At 40.4% G+C, this 23,717-nt stretch overlaps 1 protein-coding gene across 19 annotated transcripts in view; it reads right to left on the bottom strand.

The window, feature by feature from the left end:
* NRCAM (neuronal cell adhesion molecule) overlaps positions 1–23,717 on the bottom strand; it is a 287,278-nt gene that overhangs the window by 85,159 nt on the left and 178,402 nt on the right. Inside the window, exon 1 of one of the 19 annotated variants that reach the window (XM_008071481.1) lies at positions 5,379–5,397. The exons of 17 other annotated variants lie outside the window; for them this stretch is intronic. The gene's annotated coding sequence lies outside the window, so the exon portion shown is untranslated. Of the gene's footprint in view, positions 1–530; positions 720–5,378; positions 5,398–23,717 lie in introns of those variants that run through there. One more of the 19 variants, XM_021719268.1, reaches the window with a different exon arrangement.

Below are 23,717 nucleotides of genomic sequence, written 5' to 3'. Positions count from 1 at the left end.
ATCAAAATTACTTAGGTCTCTCTTGAGTTTTCTGTTGAAATGCTAATTCTGAATCCACCTATAACCTTTAAGGAAAATAAAAATAAATGGCACTAAAACAAGTTGAACTTACATACTATACATATTGATAGAAAAAAACACCAAACACTGAGAAAACAAATGGTATACCTGTCTGATTCCTGTTTCATGGTAATGGAGTTTATTCAACTTAAGTGCAAAGCTCAATGAATCCGGGCTGGAGAAGTAACATACTTTCCAAAAAATGTACAGTGCTAATAAATTACAATGCCTGTAAAATCTTAAACAGCTACATACAATTTCTAAGTCCTTCATTTATTATTTATTTTGCTCGGATGTCTTAGCTATTCATCCTCCAAAATAGAAAAAAAAAATGATTAGACAACTTCATATAAAAGAATCAACCAACCTTCTATACCTTTTCAGAACATACGTATAGTATTGCACATTAAGTCACTGTGTTTTATAAAGAAAAAAATCAAAATTTTAAGAAAAATTCAGAGAGCACTCACTTAGAGACATGAGTAAATAAATCCTCACACTGCTGAGGAGTCATGAACTACGACAACTGAAGATGAGGTCTCTCTTCAGAAGTTTAAGTTAACTGCACCATTAGCCACAAATCATTCCTAGTGCAGGATATGTTAGGGAGGACAAAGCTATGGTCCAGCCCATCCTTTGACTCCTGCCCATGGAAAATCACCCACTCCTCCTACGCATGCCCTCATAGGTGAAAATCTGAATACTCAATGACAGCATTAAGTCCCCAGCACTCCATCAAACTGAAAATCAAATACAGCTACAGAAAACTAAGCTTTCTCTCAGTAAGAGTAATGTACCCTGCATGATGCACAAAGAAAAACCACTGCTTTGCACGTTGGGTACTGTTATCAATGCCTTGCTAGGAGCCTATCTGCCTTATGCTTTACTTGGGGAAATGATGGTCATCCTTCCTTACGTAAAAATCATGAACTAAAACTAAATTGTTTATGTAATTTTACAGAAGTGAATAAAATCCCAATTTGAAATACTAGCATAATTTTTAGTCGAGGCCAAGGAGTATGGGAAAGTGATACAGCTTGTAATTTGCAAACAAAAATTTGCCATAGGCTTTGTAAAGTATGATTGAATGAGACAAATGGTAAGTCTGTCTTCTGAAAATAAAACATCCTGATATTTAAAATCACATGTATTGTTAAAATGACTGAGAGTCGTGTTAAGGAGTAAAGCCCTTTTTTATTTCATTCCACTTAACTCCACTCAAAGAAACTTTTATATGTTACCTATAGAGGCTGTGAAACAGAAGGGGAAAAAAGTCTCCCTTCTTTAGTAAACTTATCATCATTAGAAAAGAAATGCAATTCAAGGCTTCCTTACTTCTTTTGCCTCAAATTCATGTTAAATCATAGAGTAAATGTTTCCCCATGTTATTTACTCTGTATTTTGAAAGAAAAACCTACAGTTTTGACAAAGGATTCACATGAAGCCTGAGAAAAGCAGCTCCCCTGTTCATTTGCCTTGTCAAATGGAGGATGAAATTATTTTAATTAAAAAAAATCAGAGCTTTCTATCGGGATAGGAAGACCATGCATTACTTACCCTTTCATTCTGCTCTATTTGTGCTTTTTTATTTTTTAACATCCTAATATAGGTGGGTTCAATGCTGATTGCACACATAATATGATTTCCACTCTCCAAACAGATAAACAAATATGCTTATGTGATTAGATACCCTTTGATACACTTACTATTGCTCTGATGACTCGTCAGTGGCTGATTTCATTGACTAGATAACTAAGAGGATATGACATCATTTTACTGTGAAAGGCATTTTTTAACAGTCAACTTGGGAATGGTCACTTTCTGTATTTTAAATATTTAACAAAAGGAAAAAAACACATGAATGCCCATCTCTAGCTCATGTTGTGCTTTTCAATCACAGATTTTGAGTCTGGATCTATGGAGGAAAAGTTAGAGAGAAATAAACGGTGACTACTAATAACTAACACATCAACAAAGTCACAGTTACATCTACACAACCACATAGTCATGAATGTACTTGAAAGAACAGTAGTCTGGGATTACAGGATTTTAGAGATTATAATGACCGAACAACAAGGCCAATTGTGTGAAGCTTTAGGGAACATGTTTTTAATTTCCTGCTAGTCCAAAGGAATCTTCTATAGTAGAGTTTCTATAAGGAATCTGGTAACTAAAACCTGGAATAATACCTAAGGAATGGTGAACAATTAACAGGTGGTTTTCACCTAAATAACAGACAATAACTCAAGTATCTCTACTCCTCAGAGAACTATAACTGATTACCTTATTTGATATTCATTAAAAAAACAGAAAAGAGAAAATCAGGTATTATACCCATTTAAAAGATGGGGGCGGGGAGTCACAGTGGCTTTCCACGTGCCAGGCATTGTACTGTTTCTCCTTTGTGCATTAATTTATCTCATCTTCCCAAAAGGTAAAACCTATTACATTTACCAACTTACTGATAAGGAATCCAAGTGTAGGATGCTAAGTCATCTGCTAAAGGACACACATGTGGTATGTGAAATGCTGAATCTAGAGCTCCAGTTCTAAAACATTCTGGAGCTTTCAGCTATTTCACACAGACATATCCCAAGAGGTCCCTAGCATTTCCCTTCCTCCTATATCTTCTGACTTTGCAATTAGCAATAAGCAAACAAAATTACCAAATTTAGTCATTGATGTTAAACAAACAAACAAAAAACTCTAAAGCTTTCTGAATACCTACAGAGTGATCTTCACAATGTTGCCCATAGTACAACTTCAGGGGCTCCTTCACATCATGTGAATGGTGTACCCTGGAATTGTGCCACATACTGACCCTAGCCTTTTAAAGGGACAGAAAGTTAGGATAATATAGACAAGACATATCTTAAAAGGTTAATTTTAAAGGTAGATAATATATGCACATGGTATAACAACCATAAAGTACAAAAGACCACAGAATACAAAGGAAGCAACCAGCAACTCAATTTCTCCCTTGTGAGGCAGTTATTATTTACCAAGTGTTGTGAATCCTTCTGGAGATAGGTCATGCATTAAAGCATAAAAATATATAAAATAGTATTTTAAGGATGTTTTAGATTTTTAAAATTTCTTAACAGTTTTTTGATATAGAGGTTAGACTATCCAAAATGCCAACGTTTTTCAATGAAACCTAGTTATTTGCAAAACCAATATTTGGGTGCTGGCTTTTTCATATCTCTTTTACTGTGCACAGCAATTACAAGAGCAAAACAGTACAATCTGAGACAATGATATAATTGAGACATCTAAGACAAAGGACATGTATGAGAGTAACAGCAGCCCCGACGGGGGATGGCAACTGTTCCACGCTTCCTCTGTTCATCCAGTCAGTTATCTGATGACGGTTGTCAGGATTAACTTCAGGGATGAGTGAAGATGGTTGGAAAAGGAAGGATGGTTGGAGTAAGACAGAGAGCAACTAGTTCTTCACACACAAAAAGGGAATTTCCTTCTTCAGCCCACTCCTCCTCCAATCACAATCAGCCAAACAGAATGCGGAGGGCACTACGCCACTCTGAATGCCTGTCATGCTCACAGTCTTTCTTTCTGCATCGATCCCACCACCCTGACCAAGGCTAAAAGAATCAGGGTGGGTGTCTGAACAAAGGCAGGCAGCCGTATAGAGCCCGTGAGAGGACTTGGCTCCTTGAGAGGGGCTGAAGAGTGACCAAGTGGCAAAAAATTCCTTTCTCATGGGGAGAGTGAATGTGAGCCAGCAAGAGAGAGTGAGTCAGCCGTTTGGTGTAGAAGCAAAGACCAAATGTCGGACAGAGGCAAGACAGTATGAGAAGCCATGAGTCAGCCAAGGTTAGAAGGTATCAAGAGCAGGAGGAAGCCAGGGGGTAGCAGAGGTTCAATAGAAGCAGAGACAGAGAAGACCTGAGTGACCATGGCATTGGAAGCAAGCACCTGCTACGCTTATACTATGACCACTAGGCCTCTGAATCTCTTGGTACCCTAAACAGCGTTTCATTTCTCAATGAGGTTTGCCAGAGTAGTCTTGTGGTTGAGATGTCTTCCTGTCTTTCTTCAGTCTTATGCATTCTTGTGTATTGTTTCTAGCAACCATACCCTTGTAGAGTCCCCTCTCACAATGGCTCTGGGCTTGGCCATGTCACAAAGCATGTGCAAACAGAGGTGTGATAGGTCTCTGCACCCTGATCTATCCTCTTGTAATGTTCCCTCTGGGAAGTACAAGCCATACTAATGATGCTAAGAGGCCAGTGGAAAGAGACCCTGGGAGATGAGAGACCCTCTCGGACTTTCTGGCCCCAGCTGAAAATAGATGAGTGATTTGTTAAACCACATGCAACAGAAGAACCATCCTCTCAGCCCTTAGGATCATAAAAAATAATAAATTGTTAAGTCTCAGTTGTTAAGTCTTGGAGTGGTTTGTTGTCTAGCCATGGATATCTATCTGCACCAGTGAGTTAAGACACTGAGATCGGCTGTTCCTTGCAACCAGCAGCATGCACATCTAGGAGGATTGATAATTGACGATCCAAATCCCTTACAAGGTCATGGCCAGAACCATAGAAATTCTAAATGAATAAATAGTCCGGTGATGTTGATTTGCCCTCAAAACTGATCTCTCATTTTCAGTTTCTAGATAATGCTCCCTTGTATATATGTTGGTGCAGCCAAAGGGCACAAACCTAAGTAACATTTGTCACATAAAACTTACACTCAGAATAAATAGAAGGTGGCTAACACTGACCATGGTTTTAGTATAAACTTGCTTAAACAAAAATAGTTGTGAATTATGCCTAATTTGTTGTCTTAGGTATTATATTAATTTATTTCTAACATAGAAAAGCAAACAATTTAAGTAGAAAACAGGTAGAGAACAGGGAGAGATAGTCCAGTGTTGCTACTCTCCTCCTCTGACCTCCCCATCTCCAGGAGTCAAACTAGAATTCTGACTGAGCTCAGTCCCAGCTCTGTTCCTCTGACTCTCTGACCAAACAGGAAATTTGAAGAAAGCGGGAGGAGACAGGGGAAGGCCAAGCCATAGAGATAAGCCTATTCCTTCATCTCGAGGTCCACTTCCCAAGTGATTCCCTTCAGATTATAAAACAGAAAGTTCCAATTTAAAAAATTGGAAAGTCGGGTGAACTCTAAGAAAGAGAAATTTAATTCTGTATATAGGTCTTGAGAATAACATACTCAGAAACATTTGTAGAGTCAGAAATAAGATCTATTTATCTTCCTATAAACAGAGATTTCTACATATGCCACTGAGAAGGAAAAAAAAAGCCACATAGGAAGTTAGTATTCTAAATGTGCCATACCTTGTCCACTTGTCAAGAAAACAACACACAGCAAAATGGTAGCCATTTAATAGCAGAAAATAGCATTTTGGAACACCTGGCAGGCCAGCCACTAAAAAAAAAAAAAAAAATCACATTTCAAAGACAATTGTTATTCTTGCTGAATAGTATAAGCCACTAAGGTAGGGATGTAGCCAGCACACAGGTCAAAATCCCAATGGGGGGGGGGGCAAAAGCCCAGAGTTATCTTTTCTTTTTTTATTTTAGAGGTCAGATCCCTTGTAGTACACTGGAATTTGTTCCTCTGGGTCAAATGGTCAATCAAAGTTTTCTGGAAGTTTTGAGAAGATTGTGTCACGATTTGAGGAAAAAACATCACAAGTTATGGAAAACAGGTGAATGGTTCTTTCACCATGACAATGCATCTGCCCACACTGCACTAGGTGTTCAGAGTTTTTGACCAGAAATGGCATGACCTTCATTCCCCAACCTCCCCTATTCACCTGATCTTGCACTGAGAGACTTTATTTCCCCGATGAAAAAAGTTCTCAAAGGGAAACCTTTTGCCAACGTGAAAGAGGTGAAACAAAAAACAGCGGAAGTACTAAAAGGCATCAAAATTGACAAGTTCAAAAACTGTCTTGAGCAGTGAAAAAAGCATCTCAATAGGTATATTACATCAAACGGTGAGTACTTTGAAGGTGATTGAAGTTAAACATGTAAGAATAAGTACACAACTTTTAATAAATAAATTCTCGGGTTTTTTGGATCCCCCCATGTGCTCCCTCCCTAATGGGAGTAGAGGGTGGTAGTGCAGGGAGAGAGAATTAATCTATACTGCTGTAAGAAATTAACCTAGACGTCAAGGTGCTTAACATAATACAGTCTATATCATGCCCATGTTTCTGTCCAGTGTGGGTGTGCAGAGGCCTCTGCTCCAGTCTGTTGGAGACACTACCATTTTATGATGCTGTCATCTCAACAAGTGGCTTCCAAAGTCTCACATTCTTGGGCTCTTACCTTACTCCCATTAGAAGCGACACACACATTTTCTGCTCACAACCCACTGAGCAGAAGGAGTTAATGACTTTGGCACAAGGGAGTTTAGGAATTATTGGGGTGCATGTGGATTATTTAGTGAGTATTACTATCTCTGCCACAGAGAGCATGTCCTATTCACAGTAAACAGAAGTGCCTTTTCTAGAAAGAGTTTCAGACATCCTACAGAATGACGATCTTATTTTTTCATCTCAGGGATTAGTCAGAAATGTTGGGCACAAGGGCTGATGGACAGTGTGGGGGCTGGCTGGCTGAAGCCACCTCTGTGTTCCTCCCAGCTGCATCTGTGAATAATTCTTTTCTATAACTTAGGCTTTCAAACGTGAGCCCAGGCATGGGGATTGGGAAGGCAAAAGGTCCCAATTTAACAAACCCAGGGGACATCACTCCTGCCATGTCACAGATTACTATGATCTTTACAGGAACATTGCAAAATGTGTTTTGCCAAGGTAGTCAGGCTCTGTAATCACAACAGAAGCATGAAAATGAGAAATAGAGACAGACATGACATGAAGAATTGTATTTTCCACTTGCTATCAGTGCTGGGGAAGGTATATTATCATAAACCCAATAGCTGGAAATCTTTCATTCCAGCCGTAGGCTATTTCTTACAAAGAACAAATCTCAGTCACTTACTGATATGCATGTTGCACTACAAAGAATTTACTAGCAAAACAGCAGAGTAATGCATGAAATATTTAACTCCTAGTGCATTTAATTTTCTTTAAACAGGCTATGTGAAAAATCTGCATTTATCAAAAATAAATAAATCAATATGTGGCCATTTGATGGCAAAAAAATTTATCAGATTTATTTCAAAGAGCATCCTTCTCCTGAGCATTTCAAATATAATTCAGTTTCCTGCAAGTTAAATATTAACTCCCCAGGAGACCATGTTCTCTGTAAAAGGTAAGAACGAAACAGTATGAATGCTAGAAACACCATTCTCTGTAAGAGATTTAACCAACCCAATGGTTTGATTTAGGAGCTTGGAAATATTCTGCTGTCTGTGTTAAAAGACGTGAATTTCTTAGGAGCCACCTTTTCTATGAGACGATCATACTCTTTCACCACCCCTAAAATGGACTCTACAGAAAATATATTCATTGCAACGATGTGAAAGAAATAGCAATTCAAAGAGCAGTTTAGGAGCACCCTCAGGAAGAGAGTATTCTTGGTCACACTGTCCAGCCCCTTAGAAGAATCAGGACAGAAAAGCCTCTGGTTTTTATCAAAGTTAGCTGATAAGAACATTGAACCTAGAATTATTGCCTCTTTGTTTCTTCAGTTGAGTTTTCATGGAAAATTTTTTGTGGGTAAACTGAGCATTTGTTTTCTAAGGGCAAATATTTGTAGCTTTTGGGAAAGAAAGTTGGAAAGTTAGAAAAAAAGTGAAATAGGAGGACAAAGAAAAAGCAAAGAAAGAAGGAAATGTTGTAGATGTAATACATTTCTAAGTTACATTGTAATTATTATTATCTTTTAATTAGACATTGTGGTAATTTTCAAATAAACTGGGCTGAAAAATCTTTATGAAAAATAACTTCACATTTTTTTTTTTTGAGTTGGAGTCTCACTCTTGTCGCTCAGGCTGGAGTGCAATGGCAGGCTGACGGCCACCACAGCCTTGGCCTGCAGGGCTTAGGTGATCCTTCCACCTCAGCCTTCCAAGTAGCTGGAACGACAGATGCACGCCACCATGCCCAGCTAGTTTTTGTGATTTATCATATAGACAAGTCTCACCAAGTTGCCCAGGCTGGTGTCAAACTCCCGGGCTCAGGCAATCCTCTCGCCCTGGCCTCCCAAAGTGCTGGGATTTCAATTTCACATATTAAAGGTATCACTGACCAGGCACAATGGCTCACATCATAATTCCAACACTTTGGAAGGCCGAGGCAAGAGGAATGCTTTAGCCAGGAGTTCAAGACCAGCCTAAGCAACATAGCAAGACCTCGTGTCTAGAAAAAACTAAAAAAATCAGCCAGGTGTGGTGGTATACACCTGTAGCCCTAGCTACTCGGGAGTCTGAGGTGGAGGGACCAACTGAGTCTAGCAGGTTGAGGCTGTGGTAGCTGTGATCATGCCACTGTACTCCAGCCTGGATGACAGAGTGAGACTCTGACTCAAAAAATAAAAAATAAAAATAAAGGCATGACAAAGATTTCGAGGAAAATGTTTACTTAAAAGATTTTCTATATAAGGGGTCCTGCTTGGAACATCTCTAAAGTCTGCCCTAGCCCTAACACTCTGAATTATGACAATCAAATCTGCTATAATGTAAGTAGAGTCAAATAAACCAGTCACCAATAGTGACAGCCATTGAGATGCCACAACTGAAGGAAAAACCACATATCAGTTAAATATCCAATTTTTCGAGGCTGCTGGTTATCAGGTCAGGGTGCAGGTAGGCATGGAGAAATAAGTATGAGGCCCATGATGCTATCTCAACAAATGGAAGGTTGATGCTAGCAGACCACACAAGTCAGCACCCCTCTCAAGGAGCAGTGGGCTCGGGGGTTCTCAGTGGAGGCTGGATCTGGGCATTACTTGCTGGATCTGTGTCCATGAAATCAAGTTGAGCAATAGGACAGGCAACATCTTGGGGAGAAGGCGATCCAAAAGCCTGGCAGAGCATTCACCAGAGTTTAAAAATGAAGGGGCTGGATAAAGAACAAAATTCAAGTAGGTGGCAGCAGAAAGGACCCCAGGGAGACCACCAAGAAGAAGGTCTAAGACCAAGGGATGGGAAACAACCTGGAGACATCTGTAGGGCTGCAGAGGAGAATCTCATATGGTTTTTTATAGGGTACTGGGTTGGGGATTGCTCAGGAACTGTCAGAATAAACTGTTAAAGGTCTTATTTCTGCCTGGTCAGCTAGCTTAGATTAAGCAGGCAAAATTGGGTGCCATCTCACCACACCTCACTAGGCCAGGGGCAGTCATTCAGTCAGTCTGAGGAGGCTTTCAAAGTCTAGGTTTGTGTCTCCTTCAAGAATTCTAAGTAAGAAAATTCTAGGACCTTGCTAGAGGACAAAACATTAATTGTTGATCTCCAACCCCTCTCACAAACCTTGCAGAAAAAAAAGTTTGTTTTTTGGAAGGTCTAAATACCCTAATAGCTCTAGAAGATCTACTAATACTCAATTGGACTCTGCGTTAACTTCTGATTTTGACAAAGTGGGTTATAAGAACAAGAGATGGGGCTGGACACAGTGGCTCAAGTCTATATCCCAGCACTTTGGGAGACCGAGGTGAGATGATTGCCTGAGCCCAGGGGTTTGAGACCAGTCTGGGAAACTTTGCAAGACCTCGTCTCTACAATAAATCAAAAAATTAGACAAGCATGATAGCGCGTGCCTGAAGGTCCAGCTACTTGGAAGGCTGAAGCAGAAGGATTGCCGGAGGCCAGCAGGTCGAGGCTGCAGTGGCCATGAGTGTGCCACTGCACTACAGCCTGGGCAACAGGGTGAGACTCCAAAAAAAAAAAAAGAACCAACAAGAGATAGATAAATTCTCAATGTTTTCTGTGTACATTTAACTAGTTTAAGAGACCTTATGTGCAGATTTTGCAAATTAGCTATGTTATTAAGTAGGCACATAATTAAGAAGCTGAAAAAAAGTTCATGTTTGAAAGATGTACTCTTGATTTCAATGGAGAGCAAAGGTTTGGATGGAGACAAGCAATCCTCTATTCAATTCTGAGAACAGTTTGCTCAAGAGCAGGAAGCAGGTGATAATAACTTTGACACTGAATGCTGAAAATTTTATGTGGCGGGCAAGCATACAAAATTGAGAAGAAAGCACATACTACTGTGTGGAGGTACCAATGCCTGGGAGGACTTCCAGACTAGGATATTTCTAAAATGGCAGAGCTTAGAAGGGAGGATTTTCATTTTTAGGCAGAAGCTCTCGAGCTGTAGAATTAGCGTGGTGTCTAAAAGCATTCAGAGTTTTTTGTATGACTGGTCTCAAACATTGTATTCACCACATTTATTGGACAACCATGAAGTTTCAGACACTGAGTCGGGGGAGGATTCAAATGCGATTTTGGCATAATTCATGCCCCTGAAGAGCTTGAATCTGGGCTTGGAAAACAGAAGTGAGCTGTATGAGAATATAGCTACAAACAAAACCATGAGGCAAATGTTCCATTTTAACAGGATGGGAGCCCTATGGGAGCATGAAATAGGATGCATCCAATTCTTCTCAAAAGGGAAGAGGAAAGGCTTTGGGAGGCAAAACTTGAACTCTGCATTGCCCTGGCACAGTAACAAGAATACTCCAGGCAGAAAAGAGGGAAGCGGTGAGTAAATTCCAAGGGTATGGTGTGTTTCTGGCAAGTACCCAAATGGGGCTGACGGATACTAGGCAGGGGCGATGGAGCAGAAATGTTGATTTGGTGCCCAGTTGGTTGTGAGGGAGCTTAAATGCCGTGTTATAGAGTTTTGACTTCATCATGGTATCAGATGAGACTGAAAGTACTAAGCTGGGTGCATGAGTTAAAGAACTTTTCTTTCAAAGGAAGCATCAAGAGCACCATCTTCTCAAGCAAAGAGTAAAATGTGCAGGGAATTTTGGAGGATTCAATTAAATTTAACTCAATAACCTGAAAATCAATTATGTACAGATCAATGAATGCCTGAGGCTGGGGGTGGTCAGAGAGGAGACTGATGGCAAACAGGCAGAGGGAAACTTTTCTGAGCACTGTGCTCAGCAGTAGGAATGACACAAGGCTGCTAGGGCCAAAAGTTACAATTATTTGAAATGATAATAATATACCTGGCCTCCTGCCTCTATCTTTATCACAATCATGAAACCACAAAACTAACAGACACTGCCAAACTCCTTGCTGTGACTTCCAGATGATTGTTAGTCATTGTTTTAAAGAATAAAAGTCAGTTTTTCCATCCTTGGCATAAAATGTAAGAGAATATCTCTGTGACCTTGGTTAGGTATATTTCTTAGCTATGACACCAAAAGAAAAAAAATGAATAAATTGAATGTCATCAAAAGAAAAAACATTTGCTCTTCAAAAGACACTGATAAGAAAATGCTAAGACAAGTCACAGATTAGGAGAAAGGTATTTACAAATCGTACAGCTAATAAAGGGCTTGTATTCACAATATATAGAAAAACTTTTACAACTCAAAAGTAAGACAAAACAACTCTATAAAAAAGATGGGAAAAATTCAACAGACACTTCTCCAAAGAAGATACACAAATGTCTAAAATCCCATGAAAAATTCCCAATATTATTTATTGTTAAGGAAAAGCAAATTAAAACCACAGTTCGATACCACAACACATCCACTTGAATGCCTATATTAAAAAAAAACCGATAGTGTCATATGTGAGGATGTGGAGAAATGAATCCTCACACACTGCTGCGAGAACATAAAAACATGCAGCCACTATGGAAAACAATGTGAAAATTTCTTAAAAGTTCAACATTTACTCACCATGCGATGCAGCAATTCCACTCCTTTACCTAAAAGTAATGAAAATGTATAACCACACAAAGACTTGTATGCAAATGTACACAGCGTTATTTATAATGATCAAAAATTGGAAACAAACCCAATGTCTATCAACTGGTGAAAAGATAAACAAAACATAGTAAATTCACATAATGGAAAACTACTCAGCAATAGCAAAGAATGAGCTACTGATACATGCAACAATGCGCAACATTGATAAAACTTCAAAACTATGCTGAGTAAAAGGAACCAGACACAAAAGACCATATATGATTTCATTTCTATGAACTTTTTAGAAAGGTGAAACTGTAGAATCAGAAAACAGTTGAGTGGCGGCCAGGGGCTAGGGTGGGAGAGGGAACTGACTATAGACAGGCAAGAAGGAACTTTGTCAGCTGATGGTAGTGTTCTATAAACCAGATTGGGGTAAAGTTTGCACAACTGAAAATCACTAAACTACACATGTGGCATGTGAACTATACCTCAATAAAGCTGTAAACAAGAAAGACAACTTGAAAACCCTGTGTTTTCCAAATAAAGACATCCCTCAGAGGATACACTCATGGCATTATATTATAATATATTATATTATATTATAACATATTACTATGTGAGTCCAATTTAACTATTGCAAGAATGATTTTAAGAGGAGAAATGTAGACAGTAGCCTGTTCTAATGAAAATAGATAATTCCAATGAAAATAAGCTGCATTTGTCATTTGCATGAAAATTATTTCTACTGCCATCTGTAAATCAGTTTTCTTAAGAGTTTTCAATATTTTTCAAAATGATTTTCATGATATATTAAAACTCACTTCTACAAGACTTTTATTTCAAATCAAAATGGCTTTCAACTTCACATTCACTTCAGCTCATTGAAGGTATGTGAGATATTAAACACAGCCAGGGAGAGAGGAGCCATTTCAGCAAGAGTCTCAGATGACAGTGTTTGTTTGCTTCCTTTTCTTTTTCTCACATCACACTGCCTCCTCCTCATCTCCATATCAATGTTTCTTATTTCTATCTCCCTAAGCAAAAGTAAACCATTGAAAGCAGAAATTAAATAAAACAGCAGTGGCTCATGCCTGTAATCCCAGTACCTTGGGAGGCCAAGGTGACAGGATCACTTGAGTCCAGGAGTTCGAGGCTAACCTGGGCAACACAGTGAGACTTCATCACTACAGAAAATAAAAAAAGTAGCTGGGCATGGTGGATCACGCCTGTCGTCTCTGCTACTTGGGAGGCTGAGGCAGAAGGATTGCCTAAGCCCATGAGGTCAAGGCTGTGGTGAGCTGTGATCACACCACTGCATTCTCACCTAGGTGACAGAGTGAGTCATTGACTCAAAACCCACAGAACAAAAAAACACAGTTTATCAAACTCAGGCTCAGAAGTCCATTTCCTCACACAGATAAGGAGCCTGGACCTCTGCCTGTCGGAGGAGGTGGTTGTCTGTGTGCTGCCACGGGAAGTTTGCCAGTTTCCATCAACAGCTAACACCCTCAGCTCCGGGGCTGAAGGATGCTCTGGGTGGTCCTTTGGTTGAAGATCCGCTCAAATGGCAATAATCCCATCTGACCACAACATCCTCGCCTGCGGTGTTTTCTCTTAATTATCCCTATGTCCCTGTTCTTCAGATTCACATCGCTCCCACTCTCCAGAAATTCTCATCACTTCCTTCTCCTTCTAGCCTAGCTCCCGTGGGAAATCCTTCACTCTTCTGACCAATCCTTTCAATCCTTTTCCCCTTTCTTTTTACATGGCTACATTTTTGCCTAGGAAAAATGACTGACATAAAGCCCCCATTCCGCATGTGGCATACCCAAGTAGAGAGAGGAGAGAGAAGTAAAAAAAGGATAGACTGGGCCGGGGAGCAGTGGTTCACGCCTATAATCCCAGAACTTTGGGAGGCCAAGGTGAGAGGATTGCCTGAGCTCACGGATTGGAGACCAGCCTGGGCGACTTGGCGAGACCTCATCTCTACAATAAATAAAAAAATTGCCGAGTGTGGTGGTGCATGCCTATAGTTCCAGCTACTTGGAAGGCCGAGGCAGAAGGATCACCTGAGCCTAGCCGGTTGAGGCTGCAGTGGCCATTAGTGTGCCACTGCACTCCAGCCTGGGTGATAGAGTGAGATTCCAACTCAAAAACAAAACAAAACAAAACAAAGGATAGACTGTGGAGTCAGTCCCTAGTTACATCCTGGCTCCTTCACTGAGAAGATGTGCTGTGTTGGTTATGTTAAAGAAACTTTCCTCACCTGAAAAATGGGACTAATTTATCTGCCTCTAGGGCTGTGAAGAGGATAAGTGAGATTAATATGGAATGAGCATGGCCATATGCCATGGGCTTAGTGGACTTTTAGTAAGTTATAATTACGAGGCCCATCATGACATAGCCTCCGCTTACCTTTCTAGCCTTCTTTCTTGTTACTCACTTTATAGGTGCGTGCCACCACACTTGACTATTTTTTTTTTTTTTTTGTAGAGACGAGGTTTGGCTATGTTGCCTAGGCTGGTTTCAAACTCCTGGGCTCAAGGAATCCTACTCACCTTGGCCTCCCAAAGCGCTGGGATTATAGGCATGAGCCACCACACCAGGCCAGTGAGCCTTTTTAAAAATAAATCTTTTAATTGTCTGAAGGCCCAGACCCATGTGGAAGGAGCTCCTGATACCTTTGTTTTCAGAACCTGGTCCTGAATGGCTTTGTCTTGTTTTGCTTTCTGCTCCATCTCTTATCCCTTTTCTCTTCCTTGACTCATTCAGGCAAGCCCAGCTCTGGACCATGTGGCCAGGACTTCTTGACCTCCATGAAAGGGAATTAAACAATATGGTTTCTAGCCGGGCTCGGTGGCTCAGCCTGTAATCCCGCGCCTTTGGGAGGCTGAGGTGAGTGGATTGCCTGAGCCCGCGGGTTCGAGACCCGCCTGGGCAGGCGAGACCTCATCTCTACAATAAATCAAAAAATTAACCGGGCGTGGTAGCACGTGCCTGTAATTCCGGCTACTCAGAAGGCTGAGGCGGAAGGATCGCCGGAGCCCAGCAGGCCGGGAGCGGCCACTGCACTCCAGTCTGGGCAACAGAGTGAGACTTCAACTCAAAAAAACAAAGCAAAACAAAACAAAACAAACCCCAATATGGTTTCTGAGAGAACATCTGATATCAGACAAGTCATTGAATATAAAAGTTCATCTCTGTATTCACAGTACCCCAGGCAGGGTCTGGCCCATGATAAATACCTAGTACACATTTGTCAAAAAGGTGAATGGGTTATTGTTTTGTCAGGGAATAGTGTCAGGGAGGGATAGGTACAAGGGGAGAGAAGCTGGGAGAGAAGGAGAGTTAATATGGAGAAGTGTATGGAGCTGCTGAGCATGACTGATTGCTCATTGCATAGACCACAATCCCAAGAAGCTGTGCACAAATGCTCCCAGACAGTGGCCTCCCCCTCACAAGGACCCCTTGCTTCCTGCCTTAGGCATTTCTCATCTTTGGCTTAATAGTCCTGGGCATCCACTGGGCACTCAGGCACAGTCCAGCAGTGCAGGGGAGTTAGTACCCTGGGGGCCGCTCTTGACCAATGAGGATCTGGAGTCAGTGAATAAATGCATCCCATGTCATACTCTGGCAGAAGTTCTGAGATGCTTTGTAAACTCTCTCCCGAGCCCCAGTGGGTCCAGACAGCCTATGCAAGGATGCATCCTTGGGCTGGCTCTTTCCCTTGCTCCATTCCACTCTCCTTGTCCTGCAGGTAGTTTTGCTCTGAGGACCATATTTCCAATCAAGCTATCTATGCACAAGCCTTAGTTTCTGGTTCAGCTTTTGGGTGACCCTGGTCTAAGATAAGTAGGGCCAGTCTTAGATTGGGTTTGCAAAATCTCACTCCTTGGACTCATGCTCCAAGAGTACAGCACCCCTGATTGGCTCCTTGATGTACCCCTATCGCCCCTATACAAAGACTCCTCAGTGTCTCTTTTTCAGGGCTAAAAGAGGAATGAGGAAAGAAATAGACACTCCTTGGACACTTAAATGCCCACCCTTGTTTTCGTTCTTACTTATTTCCTTTATACAAGGAGGAAGCAGATTTAGGGAGGCCAGATAACTCATCCAAGATCACATATCAAGAATTCAAACTAGATTTGAGCCCAGCCCTGTGGATTCAAAGCCCATAATCCTTCTAGAGCATATGAAGAGCAGACAAGTCCTTATTACTACAAGTCTTGAGCATCGATTTTCTTCCATGTTTACTCTCTGAAGAACTGTAGGACACACTCTACACAAGGTTTGAACGTGTAGATGTGTGATTTCACTCTTTTCCTGGGTCATTTCTTCTTAGTCTCTGTGTTTGGTTCACCTCCATTGCCTTGGTAAAACAAGAGGCAGAGCTTCTCTCCCTGGTTCATTTGGACTCTCAATGTGAAAAGTCTTCTGTTTTGTTGGCTAGAATTTTTCTCCCCTCCTTTGGGTCTCCTACTTTTACCATGAAGCTTCTGAACTATCTTTTTATACTCCTTTGCCTCCTCAGAAAATAACTATAGACTCCCTTGGTGCAAATTCCTTCATTCTATGCAGAAATCAATAAACCATTGCCAGCTTGATTTGGGGGAATGCACTGGCAGGGAGGAGAACATCATCCAGCCCACGGAGACCATTGAGACAACCCTCATCTTCCAAAGTGCTTAGATAGAGTGAGTACCTCATTTCTACAGGTCGCCCCTCAGGAACTGCACTGATACTCTGCAGCAGCAAAACCCCAATTTTATCTCAGGTTCTAGATTCCAGGAGAAATAACCAAATCAAATTATTTTATCTGTCTGTTTCATTTCATCATGTTCACTAAATATCTTCATAGAAAAGAATTTCATTACTTTCCCTGCCTATTGCTTTTTATTTTTTGTAGGAATGAGAATGGATGCCTTTCTCTTTAACCAGAATGAGAATAACAGTAACTCCAAAGGTAAGAAAGAAATCCCTTGTGTACAAACGACACAAATAGTTGGGTCTCTTCACTAACAGGTGCAAAGTGACATAAGAGCCAATTGCAGTGTATTGCCCTAACTCTGAGCTTCCTCATCAGGCAGTGGTGAAATAGGGCCTGGCCACTTCCTGCCAGCACCATCTGGCAGGTGCTGGCGTTTCCCAGCCGTGAACCAGGCTGTGTAATTGCCTCAAATCATGGGGTGCTTCTCGAAAGCCCTTACTCCTACCACGAGCACAACTGTCACACAGAAACCACTTAGGAAACTAGAAGTCATTCATCTGACCCACTCCACAGAGCTTGGCTCGCAGACTTATGGGATGACTTAATCAGAAGAGCTTATTTTCATGTTGGGTGTGTGCCACCAGCAAGGAACACATGTTAGACAACAGAAAGTGACCCAGGCCAGGCCTCATACCAGTTCAGCAGCCTGCAGAATTCCTAAATTTTATTACCTTATGTATTTATTTTTGAGTCGAGGTCTCATTGTTGCCCAGACTGGAATGCAGTGGCATGATTAAGGCTCACCACAGCTTTGATTTCCGGGGCTCAGGTGATTTTTCCACTTCATCCTCCTGAGTAGCTGAGATTGCAGGTGCGTGCCATCATGCCCGGATAATTTTTTAATTTTTTTGTAGAGAAGAGGTGTCATGTTGCCTAGGCTGGTCTTGAACTCCTGGGCTCAAGCAATCCTCCCGCCTCTTCCTCCCAAAGTGCTGGGATTACAGGTGTGAGCCACTGTGCCTAGCCTATTTACCTCATAATACACACAAGTCTTCCTGTATTGAGTCTTTCCATATTGCTTTGCCTGCTGTTTTTAAAACATTCCATAATATTACTACTATATTTAATGCTATGTATATGAAAATATAATATGGAGTATTGTCTTCTTTTCTATACCCTCTGTAAAGTTCTCTTTTCAATTTTCTAGAAAGACATATTTAATGCTGCATTATTTTAGTTCTGATTATGTTTATATTCATTATAAACTGAGTCTTTCTTTTGGCTTAACAAAGATAATGCATAACTGGACTCACAGGGAAATCACAAGGACCTTAAGGCCATTTGATCTCACCAAAAACCATGATTACTTTTACTTGAAATGATTACTCAAAAAATGGTTCAATCGTGGTAACAATCTGGAATTTCAGAAGAATCTTCATGTTCCATACTGACTGATACAATATTTAACTGCAACTGGCATGAATCATTTACATAGTACGTATCTTTATTAGTCTCCTAATGCCAACCTATTGCTTCTTATGGTCTTCTTGGTAGTTAAGACTTGAAAACAAAGACAATTTCTCGGTTCCTGTAAAAAATATGTAATAACTCCCTTTCCCTGGATTGTCCTCTCCTTGCCAGAAATAAGAGAGTCTGTTTCCAGTCTTATTAATTGAATCAAGTCCTCATTCCATTTCTAGGTTTCTAATTTTATGGGTTTTGAGGGGAAAAAAATGTTAATCTCTTTCTCAGGGCAAGGTATAATGAAAACTCAACAATCTCAACAGCTTCTCTTCCCTCCAACAGCAGATGAATAATGAGGCTCTCCTGCTGGTAATGAACAGGTAATGAGCGCTGACCTTACTTTTGCTCAAGAGGAGCTGAGACATTGGAGACTGAAGCTCCATCAAGTGCTCCCAGGGGCAGTGGTGGCACTGTGTAACCTCTAACAGCTATGGTTCATCTCTGCCCCACTTTCTGAAAGATATTCAGAGCTGAGTGTGTAGCAGCCATGGCTCACAGAGGACATCAGGAGACAGAGTTGCATTTAGAAAGTGTGACAAGGTTGGGCACGGCGGCTCAGACTATAATCTCAGCATTTTGGGAGGCTGAGATGAGAGGATTGCCTGAGCCCAGGAACTTGAGACCAGCCTGGGCAACTTGGCGAGACTTGTCTCTACAGTAAGTCACAAAAACTAGTCAGACATGGTGGCATGTGTCTGCAGTTCCAGTTACCAAGGCTGAGGTGGAAGGATCACCTAAGCACAGCAGGTCGAGGCTGTGGTGGCTGTCAGCGTGCCACTGCACTCCAGCCTGGGTGACAAGAGTTAGACTCCAACTCAAAAAGAAAAAAAAGAAGTGTGATAATACCAATGGCACATTCCCAACAATCCCTTCATTTATCATCTGGTGCTTTGTAGTTTCCCTGGATTCTGCATAAACCCTGGACCTTGGGATACAGGCTAATGGAGTATCCTTGCCCCTATTGGAAGTTTATATAGGTGTCTTCATCCTTGATTTTGTGGTTTGGCAGGTCACTTTGTAGAAGAATCCCAATGTCCCTCTGGGAGAGGGAGACATAAATGGTTTTACAGCACAGGTTTGTTGAAGCCTATCCTAATCTGACCCAGTTTAACAAGTGGGTAAAGTCCTCCATGTCTTTCTCATCACCTCCGAGAAATCAGTTTCATTCCTGATCTCTGATTTATACTTTCCAAATCACACAGCAGAATTTGGCTTCCTTTTGGAAACTCCTAATGTTTTTTAACCATTCCCTCCCTATAATAACGTCAACATTTATTGAGTACCTACTATGTGGCAGGCTCTGCCTGTGCTAAGAAATTTGCATGCATTATCTTATTTCATCTTCATAGGAGTTCTCTGGTTAGGTATTATTTTAATGACTTGTTAATATAAATTTCCATAGATGTTTAGCAGAGTTCACAAAATCTACACAGTGTCTTCAAGAATTAACTGGTGTACTTGTGCCCTGATCAAAACAGTTCTCTTTAAATAATGCCCTTCTTATCTGGTGTATCTTTTATAGTAATACACCATTGGTGTTTAGCTAATGAAAGCTAAAGTCCAAAGAAGAAAACTGGTGAATGAGAAAACCAGTGGTCCATGTTCTCATTCATAAATGGACCCCGAACATTTACTATAAGAAAGGATTGGCAGTAGCTGGATACTGCTGGAGTTGGGGGTGCAGGGGAACACAACATCACTAAGGTACCTGATCTCAAACCAGGCAAAGTGGAGACCAAAGGGAGGCTCAAAGTTTACTAGTATGATGTCCACTTGTATACCTCATCCTGAATTGTACCCCACATCTTTAAAATAAAATATATAAAAATAAATAAAGCTAAAAAAAGAAAAAGAGAAAACCAGTGGTCATGAAAGTGACAGAGTTTCAGCAGTTTGGATAGCTCCGAATTGTTAAAATTATTTGAAATATTTCTTCCCTCTTTATCTAATCTGATTTTCATTGTTTTTCATAAAAGATTTTACTATTCAAAGTCTTCATATATTATGTATGTGCTTTCAAATATTTTTCCTTATACATGAGAAGTGCCATTCCATGGTGTCCTTTGTAATTTTTACCCACATTATCATTTTCAATGATGCTTTATGATTTTTTTTTTTTTTTTAGTTGGAGTCTCACTCTGTCACCCAGACTGGAGTGCAGTGGCCGCTCCCAGCCACTGCAGCCTCAACCTGCCGGGCTCTGGTGATCCTTCCATCTCAGCCTTCCAAGTAGCCGGAATTACAGGCACACGCTACCATGCCTGGCTAATTTTTTGATTTATTGCAGAGATGAGGTCTCGCCTGCCCAGGTGGGTCTTGAACCCGCAGGCTCAGGCAATCTACTCTCCTCAGCCTCCCAAAGGCGTGGGATTACAGGCTGAGCCACCGAGTTCAGTTGCTTTATGATTCTTAAACTGGTAAGATATCTGGTAAGAGACAAGCCATGAGCTGACTCCCCTATTCAGGTTGGCATAGCTTCAACTTGACCATTTTGGGTTAAGTTGATACTCTTATCTAGTCTAGTGGAACAATTTCCTAAAATTGTATCCATACTAGGAAAGCAGATAAGAAAAAATACTGCTATCACATCAATCACAACAATGTAGGTATTAGAATCCTGGGATGGTAAGGCCTGGGCACGATGGTTAAATCGAGCTGTTATTACCTGAATGAGGCTTATAGTCATCTGTTCTGTTTCCAAGAGTAAGTAGTCATTGCACATGAGGTTTATTACAGGTCATGCATATTCTCTAGGTAGACTTAGATGATGTTTTTCAGAGACTCTGAGCCCAAACAGATGAAGTCCAAGGCAGATCTAGTGTCTTTTCTGTCCTTAGGTGCACAGAATCATCATGAAGAGACAAACTGCTATCTGCTTTAAGAAATATCAATTATTCTCTGTGAGTCACATTGGCTTCTGTATTTAGAATTGGGTCTCCTGGAACTGAAATCTTTCTCAGATATCCAATCCCTAAGAACCTACGCTGCCACCAGACCACCTCTACAAGAAACACTTAAGAAAGAACTGAACACAGAAGAAAGGGAAAAAAGAACAACAACCCTCTTCATAAGAGTACAGGCAAAAGATTAAAAACACACATGAATCAACTCCAAAACCAAAAGAAAGTCAACAAACAAACAGGAACAACAACAACTGTGTAAGAACCTTATGATAGGGATCAACTCTCACATTTCAATAATTAGCTGGAATGTGAATGGACTAAATGCACCACTGAAAAGACAAAGAATGAGAAAATGAAAAAAATATCACCAGGCAACAATTTATTGCTTTCAAGAGACTCACCTCACTAGAAAGAACACTCACAGACTCAAAGTAGGAGGATGGGAAACAAACTTTCAGGTGAACGGAACACAAAAGAAAGGAGGAATAGCAATTTTATTCTCAGACAAAATACCCTTTCAGCTATCAAAAATTAAAAAAGATACAGAAGGCCACTACATAATGATAAAAGGTTCAATCCATCAACAAGAAATATTCATCCTTAACATATATGCACCCAACATAGGAGCGCCAACTTTCATAAACCACCTTCTAGGTAAACTCAAAAAAGATATTGACTCTAACACTATCATAGCTGGGGACTTCAATACCACACTCACAACCCTAGACAGATCATCAGGACAAAAAATCAGCAACGAGATCTGGAACTTCAATGTGATTCTTGACCAGATGGATTTAATTGATACCTACAGAACACTCCATCCAACGACCATAATATACATTTTACTCATCACCACATAGAACGTACTCAAGATAAACCACATACTTGGCCATAAATCAAGCATAAGCAAATTTTAAAAGATCGATAAAAGATCGATATTTTACCATGCACCTTCTCGGACCACAGTGGAATAAAAATAAACATCAACACCAACAAGTTTCCCCAAAACCCACAAAGACATGAACAGTAAACAACATGATGCTAAACAACTCCTGGGTCCATGATGAAATCAAAACGGAGATTAAAAGATACCTGGAAACAAATGAAAATGAAGAAACATCTTACCAAAATCTCTGGGATGCCATGAAAGTTGTAGTAAGAGGGGAATTCATATCTCTACAGACGCACATGAAGAAAATGGAAGGATCACAAATTAACAGCCTAACAAGTCACCTAAGGAAGCTGGAAAAGCAAGACCACAAAATCCCTAACTTCAGCAGAAGAATCTAGATCACCAAAATAAAACCCCAAATCCGGGACATAGAAGACAAAAAGATAATACAAAAAAATCAATGAAACAAAAAGCTGGTTCTTTGAAAGGATAAACAAGATCGATGTTCTTCTAGCTAGACTGACCAAGAAGAAGAGAGAAAAAGCCCAAATAAACACAATCAGAAACACAAAAGATGAAGTCATATCTGACCCTGAAGAAATACAAAAGCTTATTAGAGACTACTATGTACACTTGTATGGAAACAAACTTGAAAACCTTAAGGAAATGGAGGACTTTCTGACATCACACAAACTGCCTAGGTTGAAACAAGAAGAAATCGAGACCCTAAATAGATCAATAACAATCAAGGAAATTGACTGTGTAATAAGAAAACAACAACAAAAAAAGCCCTGGATCAGATGGCTTTCCAGCAGAATTCTATAAGACATTTAAGGAGGAGCTGATACCAATCCTACTGAAAGTATTCCAGGTGATTGAGAAAGATGGAACTCTCCCTAAATCATTTTATGAAGCTAACATCACATTGATACCAAAGCCAGGTAAAGACCCTACAAAGAAAGAGAACTACAGGCCAATATCTTTGATGAACATAGATGCTAAAATTCTCAACAAGATCCTAGCAAACCGGATTCAACAAAACATCTCAAAAATCATCCATTTTGACCAAGTAGGCTTCATCCCTGGGATGCAAGGCTAGTTCAACATCTGTAAAACCATAAATGTAATTAAATACATCAACAGATGTCAAAACAAAAACCACATGATTATATCATTAGATGCAGAAAAAGCTTTTGATAAAATCCAGCACCCCATCTTGATAAAAACCCTTGAACATCTAGGCATACGTGGAACATACCTCAAAACAGTAAAAGCCATCTACAAGAAACCCACAACCAGCATATTACTAAACAGACAAAAGTTGGAACCACTTTGCTTGAAAACTGGAACAAGACAAGGATGCCCACTCTCACCCCTCCTGTTCAATATAGTATTAGAAGTCCTGGTTAGAGCAATCAGAGAAGAGAAGGCAATCAGGGGTATCCAAATAGGAAAAGAGGAAGTCAAGTTATCTCTCTTTGCAGAGGACATGATTTTGTACCTTGAAAATCCAAGAGAATCTGTGAAAAACCTCCTTGTACTGATAAAGGACTCTGACAAAGTCTCAGGGTATAAAATAAATGTGCAAAAGGCAATTGCATTTCTTTACACCAATAATAAACAGAAACCCAAATAAAAAGCACAATTCCATTCACAATAGCCACAAGAAAAATGAAATACCTTGGCATCTTCCTAACCAGAAACGTGAAAGACCTTTACAATGAAAACTAAAAAACACTGCTCAAAGAAATCAAAGATGACACAAATAAGTGGAAAAATATCCCATGCTCATGGATTGGAAG

This window comes from Carlito syrichta, unplaced genomic scaffold (assembly GCF_000164805.1).
Source record: "Carlito syrichta isolate Samal-C Ts95f unplaced genomic scaffold, Tarsius_syrichta-2.0.1 Scaffold314339, whole genome shotgun sequence".
NCBI lineage: Eukaryota > Metazoa > Chordata > Mammalia > Primates > Tarsiidae > Carlito > Carlito syrichta.
The sequence above is the reverse complement of the archived record's forward strand: the minus strand, read 5'-3'. Positions and strand labels throughout refer to the sequence as shown.